The sequence below is a fragment of the Coturnix japonica genome, unplaced genomic scaffold (assembly GCF_001577835.2).
Source record: "Coturnix japonica isolate 7356 unplaced genomic scaffold, Coturnix japonica 2.1 chrUnrandom668, whole genome shotgun sequence".
Classification (NCBI taxonomy): domain Eukaryota; kingdom Metazoa; phylum Chordata; class Aves; order Galliformes; family Phasianidae; genus Coturnix; species Coturnix japonica.
Window position 1 is genome coordinate 1 of NW_015440032.1, and position 14,393 is coordinate 14,393.

The 14,393-nt window shown below is 55.4% G+C and overlaps 1 long non-coding RNA gene across 1 annotated transcript; it reads right to left on the bottom strand.

The window, feature by feature from the left end:
- Window positions 1-220: 220 nt before the first annotated feature.
- On the bottom strand, window positions 221-10,701 carry LOC116652685. The gene is made up of 2 exons (XR_004305829.1): window positions 10,670-10,701; window positions 221-342 (listed from the first exon to the last, which is right to left on the bottom strand). It is a non-coding gene; the product is annotated as an uncharacterized LOC116652685 (long non-coding RNA).
- Between the last annotated feature and the right edge of the window lie 3,692 nt (window positions 10,702-14,393).

Below are 14,393 nucleotides of genomic sequence, written 5' to 3' on the forward strand. Positions count from 1 at the left end.
GATTAATGGATTGGGATTAGTGAATTGGGATTAGGATTGGGATTAGGATTGGGATTAGGATTGGATTGGGAATTGGCAATGGGATTAAGGGGATTAATGGGCATTGGGATTAGAGATTGCGTAGTAGATAAGGATGGGATATAATGGGATGGGAGTAGGAAGATGCTATAATGGGATCTTTGCCCCCAGCCCCATATAGGTGACCCTATAGACCCACATCTCAGCGGTGATGTACTGCAGCCTCTTGCTGACGGTGACTCGGGCGTCGTCCATGTCCTGTCGGACCAGAACCGGCCCCAGCAGCTTAAAGATGGTGTTGGACGAGTCCAGCAGGGACAGCTCCTATAGGGGGGATAGGGGGGGGGTCTGTGGGGGGTCTTAATTGGGCGTGGGGTTTTAGAGGATATGGGGTGGTGTTGGGGGCCCCTAAGAGATGGAATATAGGGGGGTAGATTGGGGTGGGTTGGGTCTAAGAGTGGAATATAGGGGGGGTAATTGGGTGGGGTTCGGGGGTCCTGAGGGGTAATTGGGGTGGGTTTTAAGGGGGGTATTGGGGTGGGTTAGGGGGGGATGGGGTGCGGGTTGGGGGGTCTAAGAGTGGATATAAGGGGGGTATTGGGGTGGGTTTAGGGGGATATTGGGGTGGGGATGGGGTCTTGGGGGGTATGGGGTGGGTTGGGGGTCCTACTGGGGGGCTCCAAATGCCTAAAGGGGGTATTGGGTGGGTTGGGGTCCGCTTGAGGAGTTAATTGGGGGTGTGTGGGGGTGGGGGGGGGGTTGTCGGAGGGTAGCGCGGGTGGGTTGGGGGTCTATGAGGGGCTCAAAATGTCTTCTAAGGGGCTCAGAATGCCTTTTAGGGGGGTATTGGGGTGGGTTGGGGGTCTCAATGTGGGTTTAGGGGGGTATTGGGGTGGGTTTAGGGGGAGTATTGGGCGTGTGCTCTCGCGCGCGTCTTTTTAGGGGGTATTGGGGTGGGTATGGGGGTCTTTGGGGTGGGTTTAGGGGGGGATTGGGATGGGTTTTGGGGGTCTAGAGTGGATAATAGGGGGGTATTGGCGTGGGTTTTGGTGGAGTCCCCGCAGGGACAGCTCCTATAGGGGGGATAGGGGGTCTATGGGGGGGTCTATGGGGTCTTTGGGGGTCTTTGGGGTGGTTTAGGGGGTTATTGGTGTTGGGGGTCTAAGAGTGATCATAGGGGGGTGAATTGGGGTGGTTAGGGGGGATTGGGGTGGGTTTGGGGTCCCTGAGGGGTATGGGGTGGGTTTGGGATGCTATGGGGGGTATTGGGGGGGTTTAGGGGGGGAATGGGGTGGGTTGGGTCTAAGGAGTGGACTATAGGGGGGTAATTGGGGTGGGTTGGGGGGTCTCTATAATGGGTCTGCGGGGATATTGGGTGGGTTTAGGGGGGTACCACTTGGGGTGGGTTTTTGGTGGATCCAGCAGGGACAGGAGGTCATGGAGGCTGGGCCTATAGGGGGATAGGGGGTCTGTGGGGGGGTCTATGGGGTCTTTGGGGGTCTTGGGGTGGGATTAGGGGGTACTGGGTGGGTAATTGTGGGTCTAAGAAGTGGATATAAGGGGGGTATTGGGGTGGGGTTTAGGGGGGGATTGGGTAGTTGGGGGTCCCTGAAGGGTCATTGGGGTGGGTTGGGGGTCTCTATATGGATTTAGGGGGGTATTGGGGTGGGTTGGGAGTCTATGCGGGGATATTGCGGGTGGTTTAGGGGGGGAATGGGGTGGGTTGGGGCTAAGAGTGGAATATAGGGGGGTATTGGGGGGTTGGGGGTCTCTATATGGGTCCCTGGGGGATATTGGGTTGGATTAGCGGGTAAATTGGGGTGGGTTTGGGGGTCTATGGGGCGTATGGGGGGGTTTAGGGGGGTTATAGGGGTGGGCCTGGGGGTCCTGAGGGGTTTTGGGTGGTTTGGGGGGGTTTCAAAATGCCTTTAGGGGGTATTGGGGTGGGTTTAGGGGGGGTATTGGGGTGGGTAGGGGTTTAGAGTGGATATCAGGGAGGGATGGGGGTGGGTTGGGGTCTAAGACGTGGATATAGGGGGTATTGGGGTTTGGTTTAGGGGGTATTGGGGTGCTTGGGGGTCTAAAGAGTGGATATAGGGGGGTAATTGGGGTGGGTTAGGGGGTATTGGGGTGGGTTGGGGAGTCTAAGAGTGGATTTAGGGGGGTATTGGGGTGGGGTTTAGGGGGGTATTGGCGGTGGTTGGGGCTCTAAAGAGTGGATATAGGGGGGTATTGGGGTGGGTTGGGGTTCTAAGAGTGGATAAGGGGGTATTTGGGTGGGTTTAGGGGGTACTGGGGTGGTTGGGGCTCTAAGAGTGGAATATAAGGGGGGTATTGGGTGGTTGGGTCTAAGAGTGAATATAGGGGGGTAATTGGGGTAGGGTTGGGGGCTGCTATAGGTCTGGGGGGATTGGGTGGGTTTCAGGGGGTATTGGGGTGGGTTTGTGAGTCCAGCAGGGACTAGCTCCCCCTTTTTTTCCCCTATAGGGGGGATAGGGTGGGTCTATGGGTGGGTTTTAGGGGGGGATTGGGGTGGTTTAGGGCGGGTATTGGGGTGGGGGGGTCTAAGAGTGGATCTAGGGGGGTATTGGGTGGGTTGGGGGTCCAGTAGGGGGTTCAAATGCCTTTTAGGGGGGTATTGGGGTGGGTTTAGGGGGTATTGGGTGGTTGGGGGTTTCTATATGGGTCTGGGGGGGGTAATTGGGGGTTGGGGGGTCCTATAATGGGTCTGGGTGGTATCTGGGGTGGGTTGGGGTTCTATTATGAGTCTGGGGGGGTATTGGGGGGTGGTTGGGGTCTCTATATGGGTCTGGGGGGGTAATTGGGGTGGGTTGGGGGTCTCTATATGGGGTCTGGGGGGTATTGGGGTGGGTTGGGGTCTCTATATGGGTCTGGGGGGTATTGGGGTGGGTTGGGGTTCTCTATATGGGTTGGGGGGTATTGGGTTGGGTTGAGGTCTCTATATGGTCTGGGGGTGTAATTTGGGGGTGGGTTGGGGTCCTCTATTAATGGGTCTGGGGGGATTGGGCGTTGGCGTTGGGGGTCTCCTATATGGTCTGGGGGGTATTGGGGTGGGTTGGGGGTCTCTAATAATGGGTCTGGGGGGTTTGGGGTGGGGTTTGGGGTCCTCTTATATGGGTTTTAGGGGGGTATTGGGGTGGGTTGGGGGCCTATGGGTATTGGGTGGGTTTAGGGGGGGATTGGGGTGGGTTGGGGGTCCCTGAGGGTTTTGGGTGGTTTGGGGGGTCTTGGGGGGTATAATGCCGCTTTAGGGGGGATTTGGGTGGGGTTAGGGGGGTATTGGGGTGGGTATGGGGTTTAAGAGTGGATATAGGGGGGTATTGGGAGGTGTTTGGAGCGAGTCCAGCAGGGACAGCTCCTATAGGGGATATGGGGTTCCATGGGTTTGGTGTCTATGGGGTGGGTTTAGGGGGGTCTAAGAGTGGATATAGGGGGTATTGGGTGGGTTGCGGGTCCTGGCAGTATTGGGTGGGTTTAGGGGGGTAATGGAGGGGGGGTTGGGGATCTAAGAGTGGATTATAGGGGTATTTGGGCGTGGGGTTACGGGGACTAAATGGGGGGGAGAGATTGGGTCTAAGAAGTGGATATATGGGGTAATGGGGTGGGTTTAAACAGGGTATTAATCGGGGTGGGGCGAGCGTCTAAGAGTGGATATAGCAGGGATACTAGGGTATTGGTGTCCTTGGGGTGGTTAAGGGTATTGGGGTGGGTTTGGGGGTCTAAGAAGTGGATATAAGGTAGGGTATTCGGGTGGTTTAGGGGGGTATTGGGTGGATTTGGGGGTCCAAAGAGTGGATATAGGGGGTATTGGGTGGGTTAGGGGGTATTGGGTGTGGTATGGGGTCTAAGAGTGGATTTAGGGGGGTATTGGGGTGGGTTTGGGGTCTAAGAGTGGATATAGGGGATATTGGGGTGGGTAATGGGGTCTTAAGAGTGCGATCATAGGGGGGCATTGGGTGGTTGGGGGTCCTAAGAGTGGATAATAGGGGGGTATTGGGGTGGGTTTAGGGGGTATTGGGGTGGTTGGGGGTCTTAAGTGGTGATATAGGGGGTATCTGGGGTGGGTTAGGGGTATTGGGGGGTTGGGTTGGGGTCTACTATATGGTTAGGGGATCATTGGGGGTGGGTTGGGGGTCTCAGTGTGTGTTTTAGGGGGGTATGGGGGTCCCTGAGCAGTATTGGGGTGGGTTTAGGGGGGTATGGGTGGTTGGGTCTAAGAGTGGATATAGGGGGGTATGTGGGGTGGGTTGGGCGGTCTCAAGGCAGTCGGATATACGGGGGGTATTGGGTGGGTTGGGGTCCTGAAGGGTGATTGGGGTGGGTTTAGGGGGTATTGGGGTGGGTTGGGGGTCTTTGGGGGGTTCCAAAATGCCTTTTAGGGGAGTATTGGGGTGGGTTTTAGGGGGGTATTGGGTGGGTTGGGAGTCTGGGGGGTACTGGGGTGGGGTTGGGGGTCTAGAGAGGACATAGGGGGGTAATGGTGGGTTGGGGGGTCCCTGAAGGGTATTGCGGCGGGGGTTTAGGGGGTATTGGTTGGTGGGGGTCTATAGTGGATATAGGGGGTATGTGGGGTGGTTGGGGGTCTAAGGTGGATATAGGGGGTATTGGGGTGGTTTGGTGGAGTCCAGCAGGGAGCATGCTCCTATAGGGGGGATAGGGGGGGTCTATGGGGGGGTCAATGCGGTCTTTGGGGGGTCCTTTGGGGTGGTTTAGGGGGTAATTGGGTGGGTTGGGGGTCTTAAGAGTTCGGATATAGGGGGGTATTGGGGTGGGTTGGGGGTCCCTGAGGGGTATTGGGGTGGGTTGGGGTCTATGGGGGGCCTCCAAATGCCTTAAAGGGGGGGTATTGGGGTGGGTTGGGGGTCCTGAGGGGTATTGGGGTGGTTGGGGGTCTATGGAAGGGGCTAAAAATGTCTTTTAAGAGAGGGCTCAGAATGCTTTTAGGTGGGGTATTGGGGTGGGTTTGGGGGTCCTCAAAGTGGTTTAGGGGGTTATTGGGTTGTTTTAGGGGTATTGGGTGGTTGGGGTCTTTTTAGGGGGTAATTGGGGTGGGTATGGGGGTCTTTGGGGTTGGTTAGGGGATATTGGGTGGGGTTGGCGGGGTCTAATAGTGGGTTTTAGGGGGGTATTGGGGTGGGTCTGGGATCCTAAGAGTGATATAGGGGGTAATTGGGATGGGTATGGGGGTTAAAGTTGGATATAAGGGGGGTATTGGGGTGGGTTGGTGGAGTCCAGCCAGGGACACTCCTATTAGGGGGATAGGGGGGGTCTGTGGGGGGGTCTATGGGTGGGTTTTAGGGGTATTGGGGGGTTTGGGCGCGTCTAAGAGTGGATAAGGGGGGTAGATGGGTGGGTTGGGGTCCCTGAGCAGTATTGGGGTGAGTTTTAGGGGGGTTAGTGGGGTGGGATGGGGGTCCCCTCAACAGTGATTTTAGGGGGTTGGGGTGGGTTTATCGGGGGTAATTGGGTGGGAATGGGGTCTAAGAGTGGATATAGGGGGTATTGGGGTGGGTTTAGGGGTATCTGGGGTGGGTTGGGGGTCTAAAGTGATATAGGGGGGTATTGGCGGTGGGTTACAGGGGACTATGGGGGTTTTGGGGTGGGTTGGGGTCAAATATAGGGGGGTATGGGGTGGGTTTAGGGGGTATTGGGGTGGGTTGGGGTCTAAGATGGATATAGGGGGGTATTGGGGGGGTTTATTGGGGGTATTGGGGTGGGTAATCGGGGTCTAAGAGTGGAGTATAGGGGGGTATTGGGGTGGGTTTAGGGGGGTATTGGGTGGGTTTGGTGAGTCCCAGCAGGGACAGACTCCTATAGGGGGGAATAGGGGGGGGTCTATGGGGTCTTTGGGGGGTCTTTGGGGTGGGTTTAGGGGGGTATTGGGGTGGGTTGGGGGTCATATGGGGTATGGGGTGGGTTGGGGTCTATGGGGGGCTCCCAAATGCCTTTAAAGGGGGGTATTTGGGGTGGGTTGGGGGTCCCTGAGGGTATGGGGTGGGTTTGGGGTCTATAGGGGCTCAAAAGTGTCCTTTTTAAGGGGCTCAGAATGCCCTTTTAGGGGGGTTATTTGTTTGGGGTCTCAAATGTGGGTTAGGGGGGTAATTGGGGGGGTTTAGGGGGGTAATTGGGGTGGGTTGCGGGTGTTAGGGGGTAATTGGGGTGGGTATGGGGGTCTTTGGGGCTGGTTTAAGGCGGTATTGGGGTGGGTTGTGGTCTAAGAAGTGGATAAGGGGGTATGGGGGTGGGATTGGGGGTCTTTGGGGGTATTTGGGGTGGGTTGGGGGTCTAAGAGTGGATATAAGGGGGGTATTTGGGGTGGGTTGGGGGTCTAAGAGTGGATATAGGGGGGTATTGGGTGGGTTAGAGCTATCAGGGGTCTTTGGGGTGGGTTGTCGGGTCTAAATGACGGGGGGGTACTTGGGTGGGGTTTTAGGCGGTATTGGGGTGGGTTGGGGGTCTTTTTAGGGGGCTCAGTGTGGAATTAGGGGGGTGATAGTGTCGCGACGATCCTTGGGTTGTGCGGTGGGGTCCACTTACGGTGGAAGGGTATATGGGGGTGGGTTTATGGGGGGGGGTATTGGGGTGGGTTTAGGGTGGGTATAGGGGTGTTGTTGGGGGTCTCAGTGTGGGTTTAGGGGGTCTTTGGGGTGGGTTTAGGGGGGTATTGGGGGTGGGTTGGGGGTCAAAGAGTGGATATAGGCGGGTAATTGGGGTGGTTGGGGTTCTATGGGGGGTCTAATGGGCGTGGGTTTAGGCGGGGGTATTGGGGTGAGTTGGGGTTATGGGGTCTAATCGTGGTTTTAGGGGGTTGTGAGTTGGGGTGGGTTTTAGGGGTCTCTATATGGGTCTGGGCGGGGTATTGCGGGTGGGTTTTATGGGGAGTATTGGGGTGGGTTTGGTGGAGTCCAGCAGGGACAGCTCCTATAGGGGGGATAGGGGGGGTCTATGGGGTGGGTTTAGGGGGGTCTAAGAGTGGCATATAGGGGTATTGGGGTGGGTTGGGGGTCTATGGGGGCTATGGGTGGGTTTTAGGGGGGGATTGGGGTGGGGTTGGGGGTCTACAGGTGTGGATATAGGGGGGGGTATTGGGGGTGGGTTTGGGGTCTCTATATTGGTCCGGGGGGTATTGGGGTTGGGTTTAAGGGGGGTATTTGGGGTGGTTTTGGTGGGAGTCCAGCAGGGACAGCTTCCCTATAGGGGGATAGGGGGGGTCTTGGGGGGGTCTATGGCGGTGGGTGTGGGGTCTAAGAGTGGGATTATAGGGGGTATTGGGGCTGGGTTTAGGGGTCTCGGGGTGGGTTGGGGGTCTAAGAGTGGTATAGGGGGGTAATTGGGTGGGTTTAGGGGTATTGGGTGCGGTTGGGGGTCTAAGAGTGGATATAGGGGGGTATTGGGGGTGGTTTGGGGGTCTAAGTGTGGATAGGGGGTATTGGGGTCGGTTTTTAAGGGGATATTGGGGTGGGTTGGGGTCTAAGAGTGGGACTATAGGGGGGAATTGGGGTGGGTTTAGGGGGTATTGGGTGTTTGGGGGTCTAAGAGTGGAATAGGGGGTATTGGGTTGGGGTTTAGGGGGGTATTGGGGTTAGTTTGGGGTCTCATGTGGGTTTAAAGGGGGGTATTGGGGTGGTTGGGGGTCTCCGTATATGGGTCTGGGGTGTATTGGGGTGGGTTGGGGGTCTAAGTGTGGATTAGGGGGTATTGGGGTGGGTTTGGTGAGGGTCCAGCAGGGACATGGCTCCTATAGGGGGATACTGGGGGTCTATGGGGAGGGTTTAGGGGCAAGATGGATGATAGGGGGGTATTGGGGTGGGATGGGGGTCTTTGGGGATAAGTTGGGGTGAGATGGGGGTCTTTTGGGGGGTATTGGGGTGGGTATGGGGTCTAAGAGTGGATATAGGGGGGTATTGGGGTGGGTTGGGGGTCTATGGGGGGTATTGGGGTGGGATTAGGGGGGTATTGGGGTGGGTTGGGGGTCTCTATATGGGTCTGGGGGGTATTGGGTTGGGTTGGGGGTCTATGGGCGGTCTATGGGGTGGGTTTAGGGGGGCTGGGTGGGTTTGGGGGTCTAAAGAGTGGATTTAATAGGGGGTATGGGTGGGTTTGGGGGTATGGGGGTCTATGGGTGGGTTTAGGGGGGTATTGGGGTGGGTTGGGGGTCTCTATATGGGTCTGGGGGATATTGGGGTGGGTTTAGGGGGGGATTGGGGTGGGTTGGGGTCTAAGAGTGGATATAGGGGGTATTGGGTGGGTCTGGGGGTCTTTGGGGGGTACTGGGGTGGTTGGGGGTCTAAGAGTGGATATATAAGGTGGGTATTGGGAGTGGTTGGGGGTCTATGGGGGGCTCCAAATGCTTTAAAGGGGGTATTGGGGTGGGTTGGGGGTCCTGAAGGGTATTGGGGTGGGTTAGGGGGGTATTGGGGTGAGTTTGGGGGTCTATGGGGATATTGGGGTGAGTTGGGTCTCAGTGTGGGTTTAGGGGGGTAGCTGGGGTGGATTGGGGATCTTTGGATGCGGTTTTAGGGGGGTAATTGTGTGGTTGGGGGTCTAAGAGTGGATATAGGGGGTATTGGGGTGGGATGCGGGGGTCTTTGGGGGTATTGGGGTGGTGTTGGACGATCCAGACAGGGACAGCTCTCTATAGGGGGGATAGGGGGGTCTAAATGGGGGTCTATGGGGTGGTTTAGGGGGGTATTGGGGTGGGTTGGGGGGTCTAAGAGTGGAATATAGGGGGGTTGGGGTGGGTTGGGGGTCTAAGAGTAGATATGGGTGGTGTATGTGGGGTGGGTGTGGGGGTCCCCTGAGCAGTAATTGGGGTGGGTTTTAGGGGGGTATTGGGGTGGGATGGGGGTCTCACACGTGATTTTAGGGGTTTGGGGTGGGTTTAGGGGGGTATTGGGGTGGTTGGGGGTCCTAAGAGTGGATATAGGGGGGTATTGGGGTGGGGTGGGGGTCTAAGATGGATATAGGGGGGTTATTGGGGTGGTTTTAGGGGGGTATTGGTGGGTATGGGTCTAAAGGTGGATGAAATAGGGGGTATTGGGGTGGGTTGGGGGCGCCTGACGGGTATGGGGTGGTTTAGGGGGATATTGGGGTGGGTTTAGGGGGGGATTTGGGGTGGGTGGGGGTCTAAGAGTGGAGTATAGGGGGCGTAATTGGGTGGGTTGGGGGTCCATAGGGGGGCCCCCCTTCCAAAAAAAAACGCCTTTTAAGGGGGGTTTTGGGGTGGGTTTAGGGGGGGATTGGGGTGGTCAGGGGTCTCAGCGTGGGTTTAGGGGGGTATGGGGTGGCATTGGGGGTCTTTGGGGGGTATTGGGGGTGGGTTTGGGGTCCCTGAAGGGTATTTGGGTGGGTTAGGGGGTTTGGGGTGGGTAATGGGGTCTAAGTGTGGATTAGGGGGGTATTGGGGTGGGGTGGGGGTCTAAGTGTGGGTATAGGGGGGTATTGGGGTGGGTTGGGGGTGCCCCTGAAGGGTATTGGGGTGGGTTTTTAGGGGTATTGGGGTGGTTGGTGGGTCTTAAGAGTGGATATAGGGGGGTATTGGGTGGGTTGGGGTCCTTGGGGGGTAATTGGGGTGGTTTGGGCGGTCCTAAGAGGTGGATATAGGGGGGTATTGGGGTGGGTTGGGTCCTTGGGGGTATTGGGGTGGGTTGGGGGTCTAAGAGTGGATATAGGGGGGTATTGGGGTGGGTTTAGGGGGGTATTGGGGTGGGTTGGGGGTCTAAGAGTGGATATAGGGGGGTATTGGGGTGGGTTTTAGGGGGGACTCGGGTGGGTTGGGGTCTAAGAAGTGGATATAGGGGGGTATTGGGGCTGGGTCTGTGGTGGAAGTCCAGCAGCGACAAGCTCCTATAGCGGGGGATAGGGGGGGTCTATGGGGTGGGTTAGGGGGGGGATTGGGGTTGGGTATTGGGGTCTTTTGGGAAGTAATTGGTGGGTTTAGGGGGGTATTGGGTGGGTATGGGGTCTAAGAGTGGATAAGGGGGTATTGGGGGTGGGTTTAGGGGGGTATTGGGGTGGGTTGGGGGTCAATAGGGGGGTTAGTGGGGTGGGTTTATGGGGTTTGGGGTGGGTTGGGGGTCTAAGAGAGTGGAGTATAGGGGGTATTGGGGTGGGTTACGGGGGTCTCAGTGTGGGTTTAGGGGTACTGGGTGAGTTGGGGGTCTATGGGGCGTATTGGGGTGGGTTGGGGGTCTTTTTAGGGGGGTATTGGGGGTGGGTGTGGGGTCTAAGTGGGTTTAGCAGGGATATTGGGGTGGGTGGGGGTCTTAAGTTGGGTATAGGGGGTATTGGGGTGGGTTGGGGTCTTTGGGGGGTACTGGGGTGGTTGGGGGTCCATGGGGTATTGGGGTGGGTTGGGGGTCTCTATATGGCTGTCATTGGCTCCGCTCCATGGCATGCCACTGGCACATATATGGGGGGGGTGTATTTGGGTGAATTTTAGGCCATTTTTTGGGGGGTTTTGGGGACAATTGATTATTTATTCTTTTATTTTTTTTTTTGTTTTTGTTTTTATTTATCTTCTTTTTTATATTATTTTTTTTTTTTTTTTTTTTTTTTTGGTTTTTATTATTTTTTTTTGGGGGGGGGTCGTTTTGGGGTCGATTTGGGGTTTTTTTTGGGGGGGTCCCACCTCTTAAACGATGTTTGGTTTCTCTGTCAGAGTTGAGCCTCGCAGCTTTCTGTTCGAGCTGGCCACCGTGATTTACTGAGGTCCTGGGGGGGGGGGCGTTAATGGGGGGGGGGCTTCTAGGGCAGGGGTCTGATGGCGGACCCCAAAGCCCCCACCCCAATAAGGACAAATGGGGTCTCTATGCGGTGCTCCTGGGTCTCTAATGGGGCACTATGGTCTCTGATGGGGGCGCTATGGGTCTCTAATGGGGTGTTATGGGGCTCTATGGGGACTCTATGGGGCACCTAGGGTCTTATGGGGTGAGGTGGTGTTATGGGGCACTATACGGGCCTAGATGGGGGGGGCTATGGGGTCGCATAGGGGGGTTATGGGGTGTACTGGGGTCTAACTATGGGTGTTATGGGGTCTCTAATGGGGCGCTATGGGTGCTATGGGGTCTCTATGGGGCACAATGTGTCTCTATGGGGCACAATGTGTCTCTATGGGGCACAATGTGTCTCTATGGGGCACTATATAGGCTCTATGGGGCGCTATGGGTCTCTTATGGGTCTCTATGGGGTGGTTATGGGGTGCTATGGTGTCTCTATGGGGCAGCTATGGTCTCCGTATGGGGCGCTAGGTCTCTATGGGTGTAATGGGGTCTCTAGGGCGCTTATAGGGGTGTTATGGTCTCTATGGTGTTATGGGGTCTCTATGGCGGCGCTTGGGGTCTCTGATGGGGCGCTATGGGGTCTCTAATGGGGTGTTATGGGGTCTCTAAGGGGCACTAAATGGGTCTTCTATGGGGTGGTTATGGGGCGCTATGGGTCTCTAATGGGGGTGCTATGGGGTCTCTTATGGGGTGTAATAAGGGTCTCTATGGGTGTTATTGGGGTGTTTTGGGGTGTTATACGGGTCTCTATGGGCGTGTTATGGGGTCTCTATGGGGTCTCCTATGGGGTGTTATGGGTCTTATGGGGTCCGTGGGGGGGTTATGGGGTGTTATGGGGGTCTCTTCTCTGGGGTCATGGGGGGGTTATGGGAATGTTATGGGTGTTTATGGGGTGTGCCTAGGGGTCTCTATGGGGTGTATGGGTTCTCTGATGGGCGGCTATGGGTCTCCCCTATGGGGCGCTATGGGGTTCTCTATGGGGTGGTTATGGGGCGCTATTGGGGTCTCTTGGGGTTCCTATGGCGGTTGTTCATGGGGTCTCTAATGGGGTCTCTATGGGTGGTTATGGGGTCTCTAGTGGGGTGTTAGGGTCTCTATGGGCGCTTATGGGGTCTCATGGGGTGGTTATGGTCTCTATGGGGTGTTTATGGGGTCTCCTATGGGGTCTCTATGGGGCGGCTATGGGTCTCTATGGGGCGCTATGGGTCTGTCTATGGGGTCTCTATGGGGTCCTATGGGGGTCTCACCTTTCTGCAGCTGCTGGTATTGTCTCGGCAGCCTCCCTGCAGCTTCTCTGGCAGCTGCTTCCGCATCGTGTGGGGCTGACCATAGGGCACAAGGGGATGGAGACCCCTCAGAGACCCCCCCAAACCCCCCCATAGACACCCCCAACCCCATAGCCCCATTACCCCCCGATAGCCCTCCCATTACACCCCCCATAGACCCCCATAAACCGCCCTTATCCCCTATTTACCCCTATACCCCCCATATGCCGCCACTATGCCCGCCCCATGAGCCCCCCATTTACCCCATTACCTGCTATATCCCTCCCATAGTGCCCCCTATTACCCATAACCCATATCCCCCTTTACCCCCCGCCATCAGCCCGCCCTAGTACTGCCCTATAGCCCCCCTTAACAACCCATATCCCCCTATTTACCCCCTATATCCCCCCTATTTACCCCCCATTTCCCCCTATAGTCCCCATTAGCCCCCCATTTACTCCCCATAGCCCCCATTCCCCCATAGACCCCTATTACCCCCATTTACCCCCTATTACCCCCGCCATTACCCCCTATAATCCCCCCATAGCCGCCTATTACCCGCCCATAGGCCCCTATTACCCCCGCATTACAACCCATGATCCTCTATTACCGCCTCCATAGCCCCCTATTACCGCCCCCTTCATCCCCCCTATATCCCCCCTATTATCACCCCATGCCCCAATTACCCCCCTAGTTCCCCCATAGCCCCATTCTCCCCCATAGACCCCTATTAAACCTCCCAAAGCCCCTCATTTACCCCCTCCATTACCCCCTATATCCCCCAATAGCCCCCCATTACCGCCACAGCCCCCCATTACCGCCCCATAGCCCCGCATTACTCCCCTTAGCCCCCCCTTAACCCCATATACCCCCTATTAACCCCGCCATATCCCCCTATTACCGCCCATAGCCCCGCCATTATCCCCCATTTACCTCGCCTACAATCCCTATTACCCCAATATCCCCCTACACGGCCCATAATCCGCACCTATTACCCCCCATATCACCCCATTAAACGCCCCCATATCCCCCATTAACCCCCATAATCCCCCCTATTACCGGTGCCCATGCCGCCCATTACCTATATCCCCCCATAGCCCCATTACCCCCCATAGCCCCCATTGCCCCCCACAGCCCCCCATTACCCCCATAGCCCGCTATTACCCCCATATCCCTATACCCCCCCATAGCCCCCTATTACCCCCCATAGCCCCCCTTAACCCCATATCCCCTATTACCCCCGCAATCATCCGCCCTATTACCCCACCAATAAGACGCACCATTACCCCCCCTATAGGACCCCTAGAGCCCCCATTACCCAATCCTAACCTTAATCCCAATCCTAATCCCAATCCTAATCCCATTAATCCCATTAATCCCAATCCTAATCCCATTAATCCCAATCCCATTGATCCCAATCCTAATCCCATTAATCCCAATCCCATTGATCCCAATCCCAATCCCATTAATCCCAATCCTAATCCCATTAATCCCATTAATCCCAATCCCATTAATCCCAATCCTAACCCTAATCCCAATCCTAATCCCATTAATCCCATGAACCCCATTAATCCCAATCCCAATCCTAATCCCATTAATCCCAATCCTAATCCCACAAATCCCATTAATCCCAATCCCATTGATCCCAATCCCATTAATCCCAATCCCATTGATCCCAATCCTAATCCCAATCTCAATCCCATTGATCCCAATCCCATTAATCCCAATCCCAATCCTAATCCCATTAATCCCAATCCTAATCCCATTAATCCCAATCCTAATCCCATTAATCCCATTAATCCCATTAATCCCAATCCCATTGATCCCAATCCTATTAATCCCAATCCCATTGATCCCAATATAATCCCAATCCCATTGATCCCAATCCTAATCCCATTGATCCCAATCCTAATCCCATTAATCCCATTAATCCCATTAATCCCAATCCCATTGATCCCAATCCCATTAATCCCAATCCCATTAATCCCAATCCTAATCCCATTAATCCCATTAATCCCATTAATCCCAATCCCATTGATCCCAATCCCATTAATCCCAATCCCATTGATCCCAATATAATCCCAATCCCATTGATCCCAATCCCATTGATCCCATTAATCCCAATCCTATTAATCCCAATATAATCCCAATCCCATTGATCCTAATCCCATTAATCCCAATATAATCCCAATCCCATTGATCCCCATCCCATTGATCCCAATATAATCCCAATCCCATTGATCCCAATCCCATTAATCCCAATCCCATTGATCCCAATCCCATTGATCCCAATCCCATTGATCCCATT